This window comes from Triturus cristatus, chromosome 4_2 (assembly GCF_964204655.1).
Source record: "Triturus cristatus chromosome 4_2, aTriCri1.1, whole genome shotgun sequence".
NCBI lineage: Eukaryota > Metazoa > Chordata > Amphibia > Caudata > Salamandridae > Triturus > Triturus cristatus.
Window position 1 is genome coordinate 670,658,189 of NC_140586.1, and position 21,991 is coordinate 670,680,179.

At 48.2% G+C, this 21,991-nt stretch overlaps 1 protein-coding gene across 1 annotated transcript in view; it reads left to right on the plus strand.

The window, feature by feature from the left end:
- The window catches only part of LOC146834879 (cytochrome P450 2J2-like), a 334,240-nt gene that overhangs the window by 275,986 nt on the left and 36,263 nt on the right, over nucleotides 1–21,991 (plus strand). The window lies entirely within an intron of this gene.

Sequence of the window (21,991 nt, forward strand, 5' to 3'; positions counted from 1 at the left end):
TGCCCTGATCGCCCCATGTTTTTACTTGGTACTAGTGGTAACTGATTCTGACTGCGCATTGGGCTCTGCTTACAAGGCCCAGGGACAGTGCTCTGATTATAAAGATATGCAAATTAGGTAAAATTATAATTGGTACTAACAGCCTAGCTGCAACTTACTAGTATTTAATAGGGCATGCAGGTTTAGAGTCCCAGTAGAGTTAATGCACTTAAGTGTGCACTACTGTGGCGCCTGCTGTCATGTTAAAGGCAGCACTGTCTTTCAGGCTGCTTTTGCTTTAAATTTATATGCAAATTCGACTTTGGAATTAATGGTATTTCCAAAGTCTCAAACTACCTTATTTCTACATATACATCACATTAAGGTCTGCCCTAGGTGCACCAGGGGTAGGGTGCCTTGTAACTATAAGCAGGGACGTTATAAAAGATGTTTTATATGCCCTGGTGAGGGAAAACTGCCAATATCGTTTCACCTCTTGTAGGGAATGGCTCTATAAGCTAACATTGAGATATTTTATTTAAGTATAAATATTGACAGGAGCCACCCAAATATATACTTCAGGGTATCAAATTAATAGTTAAGATAACTCCAACAACTTGGCACTGTTAGATTTTTAATAACTATTACAGAAACTAAGTTATTAACATTTCTTTTTGGTTAGCCAAAATTCAACTTTCCAGCTGCCCTCCCCAAATTGGGCAGCATTTCCCAGTCTGAGCCAGAGCCGCTTGATGAAATATGCAGCATCTTGACAGAGTAGACAATAGATATTCTGTGGGTGGAGAACTTTAGCTTCAGAAGGCAAAAGGCAGGAAGGGGGTGGGAGAGCCAAACTAGTCTTCAAAGGGAGAATGACAGTTTGGGACCAGCACAGTGCCGCCTGTGTGTCTGCCGCTGCTGCTGCTGAGTTAGGTTGGTTCACAGTATTGCCTGTACTGCTTGTTCTTGTTGTGCCCGTAACTGTTCTTTCTCTGCCCTCCCCCCGCCGCCTGTACTTGCTCTGTGCCCGCTTATTGCCTCTGTTCCACTCACTGCCCCGTGTCTCTGTGCCCGTTTTGCCTCTGTTCCCCTCGCTGCCCCGTATTTCCTTAACTTCCTTGCCTTCTGTATCTTTCATTGCCCCCTTACTTGTGCCTTTTTGCCTTCTGTACCCTTCGTCGTCGCTCCGCTCCCGCCGCTGCCTCCCCTGCGGCCCCGCCCCCCTGACTGCCCATTCGCTGCCACCACCTCCCACCTCCCAGCTGATCCTCCCTCCCACCTCCCCATATATGCCGGCCGCTGCGCGGTGAGGAGAGCGACCCTTGACCCTACCTGGTAGGTCGCTCCCCCGCCGCACAGCGCCGCCTGTGTGTCTGCCGCTGCTGCTGCTGCGTTAGGTTGGTTCACGGTATTGCCTGTACTTCTTGTTCTTGTTGCGCCCGTAACTGCTCTTTCTCTGCCCTCCCCCCGCCGCCTGTACTTGCTCTGTGCCCGCTTATTGCCTCTGTTCCCCTTGCTGCCCCGCGTCTCTGTGCCTGTTTTTTGCCTCTGTACCCCTCGCTGCCCCGCGTCTCTGTGCCCATTTTGCCTCTGTTCCCCTCGCTGCCCCGTATTTCCTTAACTTCCTTGCCTTCTATATCTTTCGCTGGCCCCTTACTTGTGCCTTTTTGCCTTCTGCACCCTTCGTCGTCGCTCCGCTACCTGAGGTTCTGTAGCGATCCGAACCCGTGAATTCGGTATCGTAGTACTGACACGATTTCGGTACCAATGAACCGCAAATGATCCATTGTATACATGACAGTGTTTTCGCTGCGCAACTAGCATGAATTCACTGGGAAATAGGGCATTTTGTCGTAAGAGTCATGGCATCCATTTTAGTTACGGCATCCATCTTGTTTCTTGCCCTCACATAGTCAATGAACGGACGATGACCCCGGCAGAGTCACCTTGTTAAGGACACGTAAGCTCGAGCCCGAGAAAGGCTGACGCTGCATGACTAGGCAGAATCAAGCTGCCTCCCTTGCCTGAGGCCAGTCCTGCTATACTGGTTCTTGTGTCCGTTGTCCTGACTGAAAGGCCGAAGACGGTAGCCATGCCCGTTTATGATCCATAAACACCTCTTATCCTACATTTCAATCCTTTGCACCTGGCTCTGCTCCTTTCCTTCTGGGCTTTTACAATGGGGAGGTTACGATTTTTATGATGGGGAGGATCGGGCGAAGAATGGAGAACTGTCGAGGGGATCTGATCGAATACTGAAAACCTACGACTAATTATTGTTTGATGTCAAATTTACTGTTTGTTTGGGATACCGGGCTGGGCATGAGAAATATTCGTGTAATGTTGCCTAAAGGCGATTTGTGTGTATTTAAGGAGTGACCCACTTAATGCAATTTGAACAGTCTCGTAGATTCTTCCTCTGTGTGGTTCCTATGATTTCTGTGTCCCTGCAGTAAATAAACCTTGGTCTTTGACGCCGCCATCGAGAAGCCCGTGTCTCTGTTTATTTGTGCACCGAGACAGGAGGAACTCAGGGGTCTTCGGGTGTTGTTTCCCTGACACCTCTGGACTCTTAAAAGTCCAGAACCTCAAATTGGCGCCCAACGTGGGGCGACGTCATCCGGTACCGGTCCAAAGCCTGAAAAGTTCGAGAAGTTTCGTGTGAAGATTCCGGAGGGAGGTACCCCGCTTCATCGATCCCTGCATGTCGTAAAAGTGGCCCGACGATCTCTTCCACGAGGGTTCCCGTTCCCAGACGGCTACAGAGGACCGCTGCCTTGACTGTCGCCCTGTCTTGGACCCGAGGTGCAGACCTTAGTACGGCGAGACGTAGACGGGTTCTCCTTGGTGACGTCTTCCATATTTCAGTTAAGTATTTAGTTACGCTCGATTTGGTTGTTCTTTGTTGCTCTGGTTTGATTCGTAGATTATCATTGGTTGCTCTTGTTTAGATAATCTTTGTTTTGGTATTGGTTCATTTTGGTAGGCCTAAGTTCTTTGCGCATATTTTTTGGAATTTGTTTTTGTTGTCATGACTACCAGTAGTAATTGTTTCTTGTCCTGGTTACGTTGCAATGGGGAGTCCCGGTTGGAGGATTCGTGTTCGGTTCCTCCGATTGGAACTCCTACATATGAGCTCTATTGTAAACATGGTGTGGGTCCTATCACGTATAATGAAGTATGGGTCCGTTATACCTGAAAAGATGGTGTCCTTAGTTGGCCACCGCATGGTAGCTTCGAAACGGAAATACTAGACAATCTAGAAATGAAGTTGTTCAAGAGAAAAGCCCGGCCGGCAATGTTTGATTCTTTTCGCGTATGGCGTAAAGAAGCCAAACAGAGAGAAATTAGGAAGACGAAGAAAGAACAGAAAGAGAAAGGGTTGAATTTAATGGAGTCTGCTAGGCAGTTGCATGTCAATGAGACTGAGAAAGCAATGGAGATGGCGAATAGAAAATATAATTTGGCAGTTGATAAATGTTACCCTGTATTGCCATCATGTCCTGCTAAGCCGATGGAGGATCAAGAAAAGGATCCTCTGTTGTCTTATCTGTTGAGATCACCTCCACCGTATGCACAGGGTATTACAGTACCACAGTTACTACCTGTTGTACAGCCAGCTGCTGGTCAGCCTGGAATAGTTGCTCCACTTCCTTTGATTCAAGCTCCTATCCTTCCCGTGGTTAATGTTCCTACGGCACCCCCTCTTCCTGGGTCGCCTGTTCCGCCTTTGCCTGTCGTTTCGCAAACTGCTTTACCTGCTACTCCCACCCTTACTATTCCATCTGCTCCAACTACCTTGCTCCCGAACCCTGTGAACGTTCTAACTCCGCTTTCTGTTCGTCGGAAAATAACCGACTCTGTAACTAAAATCTTAACTCCTCTCTACGGGTCTTTAATTGGGACCCCCATTTCTGACTCTATACAGAGACGTAGCCAGCTTCCTGGTTCCCAAGAACGAGACAATTTAGATTCGACAGCTCTTAGGTGGATGTCGAGAGCTGCGAAGTATGATGCACGAAGAGTGTTAGAAACATTTATGCAATGGAATGAACCGACTCAACGTTATGTTTTTGACGTGATGTGTTCTCTTGTGCGTGAGGAATGGGAAGATGATGATTTAGACTCCGTCCCCACTGACCTGATAAATATTCAGCAGAAATTTGCCGCAGGAATGGTGATAGGTCCAGAAGTTAGGGGAGCGATAGAACTGATTTTAGCTTATAGGGATGAGTCCCCTCTTCGAGCGACAAGAGACTCTGATGGTTCACCGAGTACTAGTAGGAAACAACGAGGACAATATCCAATGAGGGAAGTTCCGCTCATATGGCGTAATGCAGTTGCCGCTGATGGGAACTTGGGTATTGCAGCTGTTCCGGCACATTTCCAGAGAGTGTGGATACATATCCCTTGGAAACGGGCTGAAGTATTAGCAGTAAAACAAGCATTACCAGATCCACGTAAAAATCCTGCTGGTTATTACAAAGAGTTAACGCAGACAGTTCAAGCGTGTATCATGAATTTGGCAGACATTGAAATGTTATTTGGCAATGTGGTGCCACAGCCTATATGGGCCAAAATTCGGCAAGAGAACCACCCAGTCGCCTTAGGAGGTGACTGGCCAGCTATTATAGCGGCAGATGCGCAACAAATTGGCGGTGCTAAACCTGAACCTCTGATTGCTGACTTACCTGGCAGAATAATTACTCTGATGAAAACGCTGATGCCAGCGTTACGAGTCAATTGGGATAAATTATCGGCATGCAAGCAAAAGAAGGACGAAAGCGTCTCTGACTTCTTCACTAGATTTGAAGAGACCTTCGTAGATCACAGTGGGCAAGATATGAGTACTGAGGGAGGCCAGAGATTGTTTGTCGACAAGTTCGTGTTTAATTTACTACCTGAGCTTAGTAACAAGTTAAAAGATTCTGAAAGTGCATGGGCAGTGTCGACGACAGCACAGATACTTGCAACTGCTCAGTATTACGAGAATAGAGAGAAAGAAGAGAAGGAAAAGTCAGAAAAGAAAACGAAAGATTTAAAAACCAAAGTTCTTTTGCAACAGGCGTATCCGCCTCGTTCAAATCAGTCAGATTCACAGCAACGACCCCAGTTTCAGCAGCAGCCGCAATTCCAGCAAGGGATAGCCCAAAAGTTTAATTATAGTTTTCCACGACAGCAGTTAGCATGGAACCAGTGCGCTTATTGTAAAGAGGAGGGTCATTATAAGAATGAGTGTCCAGTTCTGCACCCACAAACTAGTGGTGTCCCAGCTCAGAGAGGTAATGTTGGGTTTATGCAAGCTCCTAGAGGTAGAGGGCGTGGTATGATGACACCACAGACTGATCGCCAATCGAATTATTTCGATCAGCGAAATATACAACCTACGCAACCAGGTAGATCTCCACAGTATAATGTTGAAGATTACTATGATCATAATGAAGAGATTCAAAGAAACGAGCAATAGGACAGCCGCAGACAGAAAGAGGGAGTAGTATCAGTTCCAGTTGATCAGAGTGGACCTTACGTCGCAGTAGTTACCTCAGGCGTGGTCGAACCGTTTCTGTTGGATACTGGTGCGGCAAAAAGTTCAATTATGCATGCGAAACTCCCTGGCGCACCTTTGTCTGGCTTAACGAACACTTCAGTAGGTTTCTCAGGCGCCCCTGTTCACAACCCTGTTTCTAGTCCTTTGTCGATTTCTGTTGGACCATGCGAACTAGAAGCACCCCTTATTCTAACAACCGGCTGTAATGAGAATCTGCTTGGTTTAGATCTGTTGAAACGCCTGCATGCGACACTGTACTGTTCTCCTTCGGGAGTACAGCTCACATTAGGCAAGAGAGTCATCTCTCCAATGTATATGTCGATGGATAAGCTCCCACCGGAGCTGCGTTCTCTCCCTGATACTCTTTGGGCAACTGGTCCTAACGATGTAGGCCTCTTGGAAATTCCCCCTTATGTGGTAAGTCTGAAAGCTAATGTTAAATTTCCACGAATCCCACAGTATCGGATTTCGAATGAGGGTGAACGAGCACTCTTGTTGATTGTGAAGGACCTAAGACAGAAAGATGTGATTGAGGAAACTAGAGGAAATGTCTGCAATAGTCCTGTTCTGCCGATTTTGAAACGTACTGACCCTTCCAAACCTCCAATTTACAGATTTGTGATTGACCTCAGAGAAGTTAACAAAATAGTGATTCCACAGTTTCCTGTGGTACCAGATATCACTGCATTACTGACGTTGATTCCTGCCTCAGCTTCATGGTTTACAGTGATTGATTTGAAAAATGCCTTTTTCAGCATTCCGATAGCCGAAGAAAGTAGAGACATTTTTGGTTTCTCCTTAGGAGGTCGCAGTTTCAGATTCAAACGCGCTCCACAAGGTTATTGTGAGAGCCCTTCAATTTACAGTCAAGCATTAAAGAGTCAATTAGATACCCTTGTACTTCCTCATGGTGTTGCTCTGATCCAATACGTAGACGATCTTTTACTAGCCGCTGATGACAAGGAAACTTGCAAAGCAGCTACAATTTCTTTGTTACGTCATTTGTCAGACTTACATCACAAGGTGTCACCTTCTAAACTGCAATATTGTTGCCAAGAAGTGACCTACTTAGGTCATCTTTTGTCAAAGGAGGGAAGAAGGTTGACCCCAGAGAGAATCAAAGCAATTTCACAGATGACTGTACCAAGCACACAAAGAGAAGTGCGTGCGTTTTTGGGTATTACGTCATACTGTAGGCAATGGATCCCAAATTTTTCTCTCATGGCGAAACCATTGGTAGCCCTGACTGGAAAAGGTGTTCCGAGCCCTTTGCCATGGTCTGATGAATGTCAACAGAGCTTCTCTGACTTACGTGATGCGCTGTGTTCAGCTCCTGTGTTGGGTACTCCTGACTACAGTAAGCCGTTTACTCTATATGTCCATGAAAGAGAAGGTTGTGCATTGAGTGTATTAACGCAACAATTTGGTGACAAGCAGCGGCCTTGTGCATATTTCTCATCCACATTAGATCCGGTAGCCAGAGCATTGCCAAGTTGTTTGAGAGCTACAGCAGCAGCTGCAGTGTCTATTCGACAGTCTGCTGGACTAGTCATGAACAACATGTTAGTAGTCATGGTTCCACATGCTGTGGATACACTCATGAATCGAACGAAAACTCAGCACCTCACCAGTGCTAGGCTATCAGGATATGAGCTGACGCTTTTGGCGAGTCACATTCAGATCAAGCGATGCAACATATTGAATCCAGCAACGCTGTTGCCGACTACTCAGGAGTCGAGTGATTCAGAGCCCCATGATTGTTGTTTCAGAACTGAGGAAGAGACAAAAGGTAGGATTGATTTAAAAGATACTCCGTTACTAGACCCAGACGGCACGTTATATGTCGATGGGTCTTGCTTTAAATTACAGAATGGTGATGTGACGGCCGCGTATGCAGTTACGACTTTGAGTACGATTGTTGAGACTGCAAGAGTGAGTCAGAATTCTGCCCAAGCTGCAGAATTAATTGCATTAACAAGAGCGTGTGTTTTAGCTGAGGGAAAGAGAGTGAATGTGTTTACTGATAGCCAGTATGCCTTCGGCGTTGCACATAATTTTGGGCGTCTGTGGAAAGAAAGAGGTTTTCTCACGTCCCATGGGACTAAGATCCAACATGGACAGTTAGTCAGCGATCTATTGGAATCCCTGACTCTACCGAATGAAGTTGCGATTGTGAAGTGCAGTGCACATCGGAAAATTACGGATGATGTTGGCCGTGGAAATGCGTTTGCTGATGAGGTCGCTAAAGAAACAGCCAAGAACATGACGAGCCGAATGTACGTTGCAACATCTGCAAGATGGATTGCTGAATCAGGAATGTGTGAAAATACGATTGACAGTATGAAAGCAATCCAGAATGAAGCAACTGAAAATGAGAAGAATGAATGGAAGGAGAAAACGGGTAAAATGGATTCAAGCGGATGTTGGGTCGATTTGTCTGAACAGCAGCGTTGGATGTTACCTGATGAGTATGTACTTGCAGTAGTCACGATGGCACATGGAGTGGCGCACATAAGTTCGAAAGGGATCTGTAAAATGTTAGCTCCAGTATGGAAGAACGATGGAATTACTAAGTGTGCAGAAAGAGTGGTGAAAAATTGCATGGTATGCCTGATGCATAATCCTGGCAAGGGAACCCCAACCCCATCTGGCCATTTTGCTCCCCCTTCTTGTCCCTTTGAAGTGATTCAGTTGGATTTTATCCACATGGACAGGTGTAACAATCTCAAATACATTCTAGTGGTAGTCTGTGCCTTCTCAAGGTGGATTGAGGCATACCCGTTAAAGGATAACACTGCCATGTCCACTGCCAAAATCCTCCTCAAAGAATACTTCCCTAGGTATGGTATGCCACGGATTGTTTGGTCGGACAATGGAAGTGAATTTGTAGGGAAAGTTATGAAGAGTGTGTGTGCGGGCCTGGGTATTTCTCATAAATTCCACAGTGCGAATCACCCACAGTCAGCGGGATTGGTTGAAGGGTACAATGGCACCCTGAAGCTGAAACTTGCGAAAATTCAAGCTTCCACTGGTCTCTCTTGGCCAGACGCACTGCCTTTAGCTTTACTGTCCACCAGAGCGACTGTACACTCTCGAGTAGGGCTTAGCCCATATGAGATTGTGTTCGGCCGCCCTGCTAATGTTTGGGGAGTCCCTAGGCCAAAGGAATTTAAACAGATTGAATACCCAATGTTGATTGATTACCTTTATGATCTGACTGCTAAATTGAGCCTTATTCATCAACAGGTATTCGAATCCTTGCCTAAACTGCCGGAGAGTCCAGGCCACACGTTGAAACCCGGTGACCAGGTTGTGGTCCGGAACTTCGAACGTACCCGGAACCTTCAGCCCAGATTCGTGGGCCCGTTCCAGGTCCTCCTCGCAACCAGAACTGCAGTACGCCTAGCTGGAAGGAAGAATTGGGTGCACGCCAGCCATACGAAGCGCGTCCCTCTTCCACTCCCCTATGACAACTGGGTTAGACAGGGAATTGGTGTATCCGAGACAGAACCTGTTCCTAGGCACATCCCTTTCAGTGACGCAGAGTACCTAACGGACCACTCACGAACAGAAACACAGAACTTTGACACTTCAGCAGGAACTGCTCCTTTGAACCCTGAACCGAGTATCGTACAAAGTGAACATTTGTCACCTGTGGAGTTGAACATTTCCACACCTGTAGACCAACTATTCCAAGACCAGACAAGACCCGGAAAGTACAGATATAATCTACGTTCTCATGTTATGAACTAATGACATTGCATTATTACCCTTCTGTTTGAAAACTGTAAAACTGTTTTGATCGTACTGCATTCCATTCAATCAGGAAGTTTGCTAACATTTTTTTTTTCTTCTATTTTTCTGTTTCTCTCACCTTGCCATCTGGGTTACCGTAGGGTCGTAACGTGTGCCTTGTTTTAATTTGCAGGGAATCAGACACTAGGTCGTTTTCTTCTGTTTGTCTTGGGAACTCCCAGGATAGACAGAGGCAAGTTTTTAAACAGGTACAAACCATCCGTTGCGAACGGTTGTAGTAGATGGAGCTTCCTGAATTACGACGGGTTAATGTCATAAATGTGCACAAGACAAAATTACATGACATATTGTACAGTAAATGTTTCCTAATGCAATGCACTCTGACACTTCTGATTGTCTTAATAACCTTGGTAGGCGGAATTATTTTTGGTATTCAGTTGATCTTTACACCTATTGCACCTACAGTATCTCCCCATGCTCCTGTTTCTCCGACTGTTGTTTCTCTTCATTCTTTCCATCCTTTTTCTGCCCACGAGCAAGCTCGACGCTCTGAGTTTATAAATAACACTTTCATTCAGCTCTTGCACCAACATCAACTAGTGGTCAACACAACAAACTGCTGGGTATGTGGCTTGATACCACATACCATGGACAAGGGCATCCCTTATTTGGTTCTGCCTTTTAGTTATAATGGATCATTCTGGGCATTTCAGACCATGTTCGCTTATGCCCTAGAGACCTATCCCCCACGACCTCCGCGTTCCACCCGGTATAGCTCTGCTAATAGAGCCTTGGTAAAAGGAATAACTGACATGGTGAGAGATGTCAATAATACTCCGTACATTCCCAAGGATGAATTGCGAGTTTACATGGGTTGGAATATTACGGAATACGGCATTACTCTGGGTGAGAACAAACGTAAGAGCTCAACTCCGATTTGGGTCGTACCCCACCAAGGTCAAGTCTGTTTGCAAGGAAATGGGAGGAATCCGAAAGCTCGACTAGGGAAAAGTGATTGTATCGAAACATATGTTTTCCCGTCACAGTCTTCCCCTGCATTCTTAGCTGCTAAGGGTACCTATTTTGTTTGCCAAGACAGAGCATATACATGGCTGCCTGCTGACTTCTCAGGCTCATGTTATATCGCTCAACTGTTACCTCCGACATATACTGCTGCACCGGATTATCACAAAACTAGAGTTGTGAGAGGTGTTTTCAGTAAAGAAGATACTGCTGGCCAAGAGGCAGGAGACTTTTTCAAGGGTTTCCTCCCATTCTGGGGGCCTATGGCAAACAGTAGAAACTTACGCCAACTAACACGGGTATTTGAAACCACCATCACTGAAACTGCGGGTGCCCTTAGTAACTTGACAGCTGAGCTTCAAGCGGATCGCCTCATGACATTACAGAACCGTATGGTTCTTGATGTGTTACTTGCGGATCGAGGTGGAGTATGTAAGATGATCCAATCAAGTTGCTGCGTTTTTATTCCAGATAATGCGCCAACAGTATACAAGGCCATCTCTAAGTTACATAAAATTTCTGACTCTATTCATGTAGAGGAAGCTAACTGGTCATTAATGGGATGGTTCTGGAGCCTGTTGTCCGCGTGGGGATGGAAGGTTCTGATAGTCACTGGTGTTGCGTTAGTATTTTTATTTTCGTGCTGTCTCATTGTTCAGTGTGGTCCTGCCTTATGTAATCTCTGCGTTTCCACATGCGTAAGAAGACCACCTGTTTTTAGAGATACGCCACGAGATAGAGCAATGCTGCAACAACACATCAGTGACCTGATGAGCATAGAAATGGACTCTGACATATAGTGAGTTATTGCCTATGTAAGGGCAAAAGGACGGTCTGAGGTTCTGTAGCGATCCGAACCCGTGAATTCGGTATCGTAGTACTGACACGATTTCGGTACCAATGAACCGCAAATGATCCATTGTATACATGACCGTGTTTTCGCTGCGCAACTAGCATGAATTCACTGGGAAATAGGGCATTTTGTCGTAAGAGTCATGGCATCCATTTTAGTTACGGCATCCATCTTGTTTCTTGCCCTCACATAGTCAATGAACGGACGATGACCCCGGCAGAGTCACCTTGTTAAGGACACGTAAGCTCGAGCCCGAGAAAGGCTGACGCTGCATGACTAGGCAGAATCAAGCTGCCTCCCTTGCCTGAGGCCAGTCCTGCTATACTGGTTCTTGTGTCCGTTGTCCTGACTGAAAGGCCGAAGACGGTAGCCATGCCCGTTTATGATCCATAAACACCTCTTATCCTACATTTCAATCCTTTGCACCTGGCTCTGCTCCTTTCCTTCTGGGCTTTTACAATGGGGAGGTTACGATTTTTATGATGGGGAGGATCGGGCGAAGAATGGAGAACTGTTGAGGGGATCTGATCGAATACTGAAAACCTACGACTAATTATTGTTTGATGTCAAATTTACTGTTTGTTTGGGATACCGGGCTGGGCATGAGAAATATTCGTGTAATGTTGCCTAAAGGCGATTTGTGTGTATTTAAGGAGTGACCCACTTAATGCAATTTGAACAGTCTCGTAGATTCTGCCTCTGTGTGGTTCCTATGATTTCTGTGTCCCTGCAGTAAATAAACCTTGGTCTTTGACGCCGCCATCGAGAAGCCCGTGTCTCTGTTTATTTGTGCACCGAGACAGGAGGAACTCAGGGGTCTTCGGGTGTTGTTTCCCTGACACCTCTGGACTCTTAAAAGTCCAGAACCTCATACCGCCGCTGCCTTCCCTGCGGCCCGCCCCCCAGACTGCCCATTCGCTGTCCCCACCTCCCAGCTGCTCCTCCCTCCCACCTCCCCATATATGCCGGCCGCTGCACGGTGAGGAGAGCGACCCTTGACCCTACCTGGTAGGTCGCTCCCCTGCCGCAAAGCACCGCCTGTGTGTCTGCTGCTGCTGCTGCTGCTGAGTTAGGTTGGTTCACGGTATTGCCTGTACTGCTTGTTCTTGTTGTGCCCATAACTGCTCTTTCTCTGCCCTCCCCCCGCCGCCTGTACTTGCTCTGTGCCCGCTTATTGCCTCTGTTCCCCTCGCTGCCCCGCGTCTCTGTGCCTGTTTTTTGCCTTTGTACCCCTCGCTGCCCCGCGTCTCTGTGCCCATTTTGCCTCTGTTCCCCTCGCTGCCCCGTATTTCCTTAACTTCCTTGCCTTCTATATCTTTTGCTGGCCCCTTACTTGTGCCTTTTTGCCTTCTGCACCCTTGCCTGTTTATTGCCTCTGTTCCCCTCGCTGCCCCGCGTCTCTGTGCCCGTTTTTTGCCTCTGTACCCCTCGCTGCTCTGCGTCTCTGTGCCAGTTTTGCCTCTGTTCCCCTCGCTGCCCCGTATTTCCTTAACTTCCTTGCCTTCTGTATCTTTCGCTGCCCCCTTACTTGTGCCTTTTTGCCTTCTGTACCCTTCGTCGTCGCTCCGTTCCTGCCGCTGCCTCCCCTGCGGCCCCGCCCCCCTGACTGCCCATTCGCTGCCACCACCTCCCAGCTGATCCTCCCTCCCACCTCCCCATATATGCCGGCCGCTGCGCGGTGAGGAGAGCGACCCTTGACCCTACCTGGTAGGTTGCTCCCCCGCCGCACAGCGCCGCCTGTGTGTCTGCCGCTGCTGCTGCGGCGATAGGTTGGTTCACGGTATTGCCTGTACTTCTTGTTCTTGTTGCGCCCATAACTGCTCTGTCTCTGCCCTCCCCCCGCCGCCTGTACTTGCTCTGTGCCCGCCTATTGCCTCTGTTCCCCTCGCTGCCCCGCGTCTCTGTGCCTGTTTATTGCCTCTGTTCCCCTCGCTGCCCCGCATCTCTGTGCCTGTTTTTTGCCTCTGTACCCCTCGCTGCCCGCGTCTCTGTGCCCATTTTGCCTCTGTTCCCCTCGCTGCCACGTATTTCCTTAACTTCCTTGCCTTCTATATCTTTCGCTGGCCCCTTACTTGTGCCTTTTTGCCTTCTGCACCCTTCGTCGTCGCTCCGCTACCGCCGCTGCCTTCCCTGTGGCCCGCCCCCAGACTGCCCATTCGCTGTCCCCACCTCCCAGCTGCTCCTCCCTCCCACCTCCCCATATATGCCGGCCGCTGCATGGTGAGGAGAGCGACCCTTGACCCTACCTGGTAGGTCGCTCCCCTGCCGCAAAGCGCCGCCTGTGTGTCTGCTGCTGCTGCTGCTGAGTTAGGTTGGTTCACAGTATTGCCTGTACTGCTTGTTCTTGTTGTGCCCATAACTACTCTTTCTCTGCCCTCCCCCTGCTGCCTGTCCTTGCTCTGTGCCCGCTTATTGCCTCTGTTCCCCTCGCTGCTCCGCGTCTCTGTGCCTGTTTATTGCCTCTGTTCCCCTCGCTGCCCCGCGTCTCTGTGCCCGTTTTTTGCCTCTGTACCCCTTGCTGCTCTGCGTCTCTGTGCCAGTTTTGCCTCTCTTCCCCTCGCTGCCCCGTATTTCCTTAACTTCCTTGCCCTCTGTATCTTTCGCTGCCCCCTTACTTGTGTCTTTTTGCCTTCTGCACCCTTCGTCATCGCTCCGCTCCCGCCGCTGCCTCCCCTGCGGCCCGCCCCCCTGACTGCCTATTCACTGCCCCATCTCCCACCTCCCAGCTGCTCCTCCCTCCCACCTCCCCATATATGCCGGCCGCTGCGCGGCCACGCTGCTGGCGCACCGAGGGTGCGCCTAAGGCAAGTCCGTCTGCGCCCGTCTGTGCCTGGACCGCGCCCAGCGCCAGAACCCCTGGTCGCCGCACCCACCACAAGGAACGCCACCATTACGATGCCAGCACCCTGCACGCTCTAAACCCCGGACGGACCCCCACCTACTTCAAGGCTGCACTGAAACGCACACAGGACCCCTTCACCTGCCAGAACTGCAGCTACACCAACCTCAGAACCGAAGAACCACCAGCCAAACAAGACCCCAACCACCTCCAATGCGTACTTCTGAATACCTGCTCCGCACGCAAACACGCTGTCGAGCTCTGGGACCTGCTCGACACAACATCCCCGGGCGTCGCCTTCCTGACAGAGACCTGGATGAACGACATCGCCATAGCCATCCCAGACGGCTACAAGATCACCCGCAGAGACCGCACCAATGGAGTCGGAGGAGGAATCGCCATCGTCCACAAGAACAGCATCAGGGTCTCGAATAGCACCAACGGCACTCTCAGCACCGCCGAACACATGCATTTCCAGATCCACACAGACCCCAACTCCACGCTCAGAGGCACCCTCGTCTACCGGCCCACCGGACCCCGCCCACAGTTCAGCGACTCCAACGCCGACTTCATCAGCACGCACGCCCTGACCTCCACCGACTACATCCTCCTCGGCGACCTGAACTTTCACCTTGAGAACAACAACAACAGCAACTCGACAACCCTGATCGATAACCTCGCCAACCTTGGACTGAGGCAACTCTTCACCACGCCCACCCACTCCGCCGGCCACACCCTCGACCCCATTTTCTCCTCAAGCCCGCACGTCTCCTTCAACCATACCACCGAACTTCCCTGGACCGACCACCACTGCATCCACTTCACCTTCCAGAAACCCACCACACACCACCACACCCAACAGATCCCCCGCCGCTGCTGGAGCAAAATCACCGAACATCAACTTCACGCAAACCTCACTTTCAGCCCACCCACCGAACCCTCCGACGATGCTGCCCTCAGCCTCAGATGCTGGATCGAGGACTGCGCCAACACACTCGCCCCGCTGAAGAAACGCCCCCACAGATACACCAGCAAGAGGGACAGCTGGTTCACCCCAGAACTCCTAGTCTCCAAGCAAGCCTGCCGGAAGCTAGAGAAGAAACAGCACATCGAGCAGACCCCGGACAGCCTCGCAGCACACAAGGACGCCATCCGCAACCACCACCACCTCATCAAGGCTGCATAGAGGACCTCCTTCAAAGACCGCCTCGACAACAACGCACACGACAGCAAGGAGCTCTTCAACATCGTGAAGGAACTCTCCAACACCAACGACATCCCGCCGTCGCAAGCCCTGTGCGACTCCCTCGCCACTTTCTTCCACCATAAGACATCCACGACAGTTTCAACACCCAGACAACCCCAACATACAGCAACACAACAGACTCCTCACATCATCGACTACGACCCCCTGATAGCCTGGGCCAGCGTGAGCATCGATGACACCTTCAAGACCATGAGCACAATCCACTCCCGCTCTCCGTCAGACCCATTCCCGCACCACGTCTTCAACAAAGCAAGCAGCTCCATCGCACCCCACCTGCGCAACGTCATCAACCTCTCCCTCGAGAACGTGACCTTCCCAGAGAGCTGGAAACACCCCAAGATCAACGCTCTTCTCAAAGAACTTCCGGCCCATCTCTCTGCTCCCGTTCCCGGCCAAGGTCATTGAGAAAATCATCAACAGACAGCTAACCCAATACCTCAAAGAAAACAGAATCCTGGACTCTTCTCAGTCAGGGTTCCGCAGCAACCACAGCACCGATACTGCCCTCATCGCCGCCACCGACGACATCAGGACCCTACTGGACAACGGTGAGACCGCAGCTCTCATCCTCCTAGACTTCTCCGCCGCCTTCGACACCGTCTGCCACCGCACACTATGCGCACAACTCCATGCCGCAGGGATCCGAGACAAGGCTCTGAACCCAGAGCATCTGCCTCCCCCCATTCCAATCCGTAGCCTCCGAGATCATCTGCGGCGTACCCCAGGGCTCCTCCCTCAGCCCAACATTGTTCAACATCTACATGGCCCAGCTTGCACACGTCGCCCGACAGCACGACCTCAACATAATCTCCTACGCCGACGACACTCAGATGATCCTCTTCCTCACCAAGGACCCCATCACCGCCAAAACCGGACAAGACGGAGGTCCTCATCCTCGGCTCCAACCCCTCAGCCTTGGACGACTCCTGGTGGCCGACGGCACTGGGGACAGCCCCGACACCCACAAACCACGCACGTAACCTGGGAATCATCCTAGACTCAACACTCTCAATGACCAAGCAAGTCAACGCCGTCTCCTCCTCCTGCTTCAACACCCTCCGCATGGTCCGCAAAATCTACAAATGGATCCCAACAGACACAAGAAAGACAGTCACCCACGCTCTCGTCAGCAGCAGACTCGACTACAGAAACGCCCTCTACGCGGGAGCCCCGACCAAGCTCATCAAACGACTGCAACGCATCCAAAACGCCTCGGCACGATTGATCCTCGACATACCACGCCACAGCCACATCACCCCCCCACCTGAGAAATCTGCACAGGCTCCCCGTCAACAAGAGGATATCCTTCAAGCTCCTCATCCACGCACACAAGGCACTCCACAAGCCCTGCCTACCTCAACAGTCGACTCTCCTTCTACATCCTCAACCGCCAGCTACGATCCGCCGACCTCGCACTTGCCACCGTTCCACGCATCCGAAGAACTACCAACGGCGGGAGATCCTTCTCCCACCTCACCGCCAAAACATGGAACACCCTACCACTGAGCCTACGACAGACCGAAGACCTGCTGACCTTCAGGAGAACACTCAAGACCTGGTTTTTCGATCAGTAGCAGCCTCCCCCCAGTGCCTTGAGACCCTCGCGGGTATGTAGTGCGCTTTACAAATGTTTTGATTGATTGATTGATTGACTCCCCACATCCTGCAGTCCCAGCCACACAGGAGCCTCCGTAACTAGATTCATCAGGGAATTGGAAGGGATGTGTTAGGAAAACTTAGCCACACCAGTGGGTTGGCTTAGCCAGATATAACCTCAAAGGAGAGACTTTCTCCATGTTGGATTTTGAGGGAATGGTGCTTTCTGGGACAAGGATATGCCACTCTTTGGAGGAAGTAGTCATACACCTGGGTGGCACGCTGTATCCCATTGGTCAGGGGTGCCCTTCTACTTGACGCCAAGAAACTGTGAATAAATATGGGAGAGCTGCATAGCTTCTCAGATCTGCTGCCTGAAAGTACAAGGTGAAGAAGGATTGCCCTGCTGGAATATAGATCTGCACCAAAAGCACTGCACTCTGAAGGACTGCATCTATTGCGCAATCTGGTACTACAGCCCTAAGGACTTTGCCTTGCTTGAAGAAGGATTAAGGAATGGACGTCCTGCAAGATACAGGTTAACAGAGCCCACCTGCATCATCTCCACCAAGAGCCCCCATCCTTTAGTGCATCCAGTGGACTTTTAAGGATGTGGCCAGGTGCATTGTGGGAATTGTAGTCCAGACATCCCAAGGACCATCTAGGCGATTCCAGACCCTTTGATTTGTGTTTTGGACATTTTGAACCCTCAAGGATACCTTCTGTAAGAAGATCCAGAGTTTTGATGAAGTTTGAGAACTATTTGTCAAAAAGCTACAGAAGGTGACTGACTTGATGTCGCGAGTCAAGCTGACCCAGCCTGGATTTCAGGTTCGTCCGGCAGAAAGCTCTGGAGCTCCATACTTCCAAGATTTGACCGAAGCTTTGCGGAGAAGCAATCCAATTACGTTTCATCAAAATCGGCCTGCTGGGAAGGACTAGAAAGTGTTTATTCTTTAATAATTCATATCTCCCATTCCCTACATTGGATTCTTGTCATTTTGCAGTCTATATGTTCATAAAACTATAATATATTTAAAAAATTGGGGTTGGATTATTATTGTGTGTTGTATCTTACTTATATAATGTATTGTTTCTTTTAAATGCTTTACACACTGGTCCCCGAAGCATGTCTGGTTGTTGCCAGCTACCAAGGGGTGAGCAAGGGAATAATTTATTGTGACCCTGACTGAATCTTTTGTTGTGTTTGTGGCCTTATTACTAGTGGTAAGTCCCTACCTATTACTAGTAACAATCCACTTTCCAACAGATACCCTCTAAACAGCTTTCCCAATCCAACGTTTTATAAGTGAAAGTTATCAGCTCTGTTTTCAGCATATGAGAAAGGAATCATGACTTGTCTTACACTATATTACGAATTTGAAGGCAAATGTATAATCTTTTCATGCATCCCAGCACAGTTATCAACGTTGCTGCAGTGTGCTGTGTCAAAGGGAGAGAGTAGCATTGAGTGAACGAGAGAGAGTAGAACTGCACCATGTATACTAAGAACTGGTGCTGCTGCTCTTTTCCCCTAGCACTATCACACTTTCAGGCCGTCTAGGGCAATGCACAGACCTTTGCACTTTAGTCCAAAAGTGTTTGTGCGAGTCTAGAATGTATTTCATACAGGAAAGGTAACATTCCAGTACAAAGCAAGCACTATGCTAAGGTTTGCTTTAAAATTTATCTCACTTTGTATTTGTGCTGCACAGTGTAGCATACATACAAAGTTGGAAAACTTTAGAGAAAAGAAAACATTTTCCTACTTTGAGCCTGCCTCAGGGAGGAGTACATTTGCTTCGCTCAAAGCCTGTACAAATTGTAGTAGTTAGGACTTTGCATCAATAACCAAGGGTGGTGGAATGGTAATGTCTTTGTACCACTAATGGGATGCACCTGTGGTAAATAAAATATTACGCTCTATGTATTTCAGAATATCAATAAGATCATGCATAAAGCAAGAGGCTGAGTCTGTGGTATCAGGTTCATAAAGGGATTTATTCCAATAACTCGAGTCAAAGGGAGAATATTTCCATCACCAAAATTGGATCTGGAAAGGGGCTCAAAAGTATTCTCAATATTCTCAAAACATTATTCACAGAGTACAGTATATATACATTTCTCAATTGTACGTAAGCAAGAGAGCAAGAGAGAATGAGATAAGAGCATGTGGGCGTGTAAGTAGGCGTGAAGGTGGGCGTCCATGTGGGCGTCCACTTGATGATAATGGGTAATTTGTCATGTGTGGGTGGATACCTGGAGAATCCTGCAATGTCAGCAGAAATATTTGGCAGAGATGCGTGCGCAGTCGCATGACGTGTGATAGACGTGCAACTAGAGGGAGAAAGGGACTTGACATTTAGCTCTACATGTGGAGACAAAAGTCTGGGGTTATGTCAACCTAATCCCAAATCATATCTAACATCCTATGTTTAAAGAACTGTGTTATCCAAAAAGAGAGGTCTCTTAGGATAGAATCTTATTCTATACTGACTATACTGACTAGTGCGTGTACAAGCGTCTAAGTGTCTACACTAAATGCGAGGGGGTAGGAATATTCCATGGTAACAGGGCTATGAATTACTTGCATAAAGACAGAGAAGCCGGGCCCTTTGCTCGGTAGCTGGAAGAATGTTTACTTAAACTACTAGACAGGAATGCATTGGATAGGGACGGAGGAGATAATCTTGAAGGTGAAATACAGTTCTTGGCAGGCGACGGGCTGGATCAGGCACCGTTAGCCGCGCAGGGAGTGAGACAAAGTTCATGGTCACAGATGCAGGCTCAGACTGGAGCTTTCAGAGGCAGAAGGCAGGAAAAGGCTTGATGACAGAATCAGGGCCTACTCGCCTGGACTGAAAAATGGGATAAATGAACCATATAAAGCCGGTGGCCTTTCATACTTAGAAATAGAATATCCGGCCCATTCATGGCGGATCTGAAAGAGGACATGTTGACGGTGGACGCACAAGTGTTTGCGTCTTCATAACTGGAACTGGAGGGAACATACATGTACTTGTGATTTATACATGAAACCGTTGGGGTCCAAGATAGGGGACATAACTGATCATAAAAATCCATATTTCCACATTCCCTCCTTGTCCCCTACTTGCCCGTTAAGAGATATCAATCTTCATCAATCCGTTGATCTGTTCATATAGCATCATTTGCTCTTCTTTTTTCTTCTGGGATGAACGAAATCTTGGTGGTGGAATACACGATGTGGCACACAGACCACAAATCGCTGGTCCACATTGTAGGCATAAGCAGCAACTGAATAGTATGAGAAAGCCAATACCTAGGAAGGATAGGACCCTCCATCCAAAGGTAGATAATACACTCCAAAACCAACCGGACCAAGTCCAGGTGCCTGGATTCTGGTGTATCTGGCTTACAATCTTATGAAGGCGAGTTATGGCTTTATATACAGATGGCGAATTTTCTGGTATGAAAAATGCAACAGCTTGATTTGATGACCCTACAAGCTCCGCCCCTATCGGCCAGGATAACGTCAAGGACAGGACTATTTTGAAGCACAACAATCCGCATAGCAGACTGCTCTTCTGTTAAATTGCCTAAGGCGGAAATAGTTTCGTTCACTACTGCTTCAAGGGTTCTGGTTAATCTACGTATCAGCTTACTATTGGTAACTGTACCTATATAGGGAAAGAAACCTTTATTGAAATCTGTGTATTTTTCCCATGCTGTTTCAGTGTAATCGACAATTGGGAGATCTCTCTGCTGTCTATTGTGTACTAAATGAGTATTTCTATGATAATCAGGAGGAGCTAGGAAAACAGGTGGCAAAAGGAATCCGATGTAGCAGGTACCATCCCAATCTAGAGGTAGGCGTATATATGCGGTCTGGCCACATATAAAGTAGGAATGACGAGAAGCTCTAAATGTAGACTTGCCTTGATCACTGAATTTTATTACAGTGGTGCATTTACTATGGCCCATGTGTATGGAGCCATTCTTTCTTATACATAATTCCCCTTTTACTGGGAATACGGACATGGCGGGCAAGATTGGTGTAGCTTCAGATTCAACGTTCAGGATCATGAGGTTAAGTGTAAAATTACCTAATCCATATACTTCATTTCTTAGATCAGTTCCTGTTCTTTTGGGAAGTCCCTCCTTGTTAGGGTAGCAGACTTTAAGCAAAACTAAGTTCAGGTTTCCCCATACCCAGTTGTCTTGATAAACTGCGGAATTCGAATCTAGGGAATTAATCAAACTAAACCATGCTCCACAGGAGCCATTGTGTGTGAACGGATAGAGAAAGAGGGGCAAAACTCCCTTATAGTTCTGATAGGGGGGGAGTCGGCCACAGACCCAGCAGTCTGTAGCATTGCTAGTCTGATGTGAATGGTGCAGCATCTGAATAAAGGTATTGTTGCGTAAGGCAAGTCGATATGATAGCTCATAGGATGGCAGATCACTAAATGTGTGCTTTATGGTATCATTAGTGGAGGAGTGTAAAAGTGAGGCAATAGGAGGAAAAATAGCATGTAGTATTAAGCTGATACATATTATCGTGATGCACATCTTGCTCTTTTTTTTTTTTATATCAATGTTATTGTCCAAGATCTTATGCAAGCCAGAATACATGTTCAACCGCTTCACCACCTAGTGGACTTAATTGATCAAACGGGTTCTGACTTCTTAGATCAAAGTTTAGCTTTGTGGAAACTTCTGGGGAGTCTCCTCTAGAAAATGGTGTTCAAAATCCAAGTTTAAAGTCTTTTTCCTTTGTAAAAGAGTGGTGAAGGTGCACTTTGACTTTAACGGCCGTCCCCGTGGTCCAGAGCACTGACTTTGGCGCCTTCCATCCAGGAGCGATGGAGTATTGTTTGACCTGGGTGTTGTCAGGGAAGGCGGCAGCAACCTGCGAACAACAAGAGAGTAGTGCAGACATCAAGGAAGCCAGGTAATCTGTCAGCATGTTATTATCTTTTAGGCATTGGAGTGCCCCACATATTTGGTGGTCTACCAAAGACCACTTCATAGGGAGATAAGCCTGTTCTAGAATGAGCTACCATTCGCATGTAAAAGAGGGCAACCGGCAGGGCTACCATCCAATCTACACCTTTGTCTGCGCAAATTTTTAATGTCTGTTTATGTCTT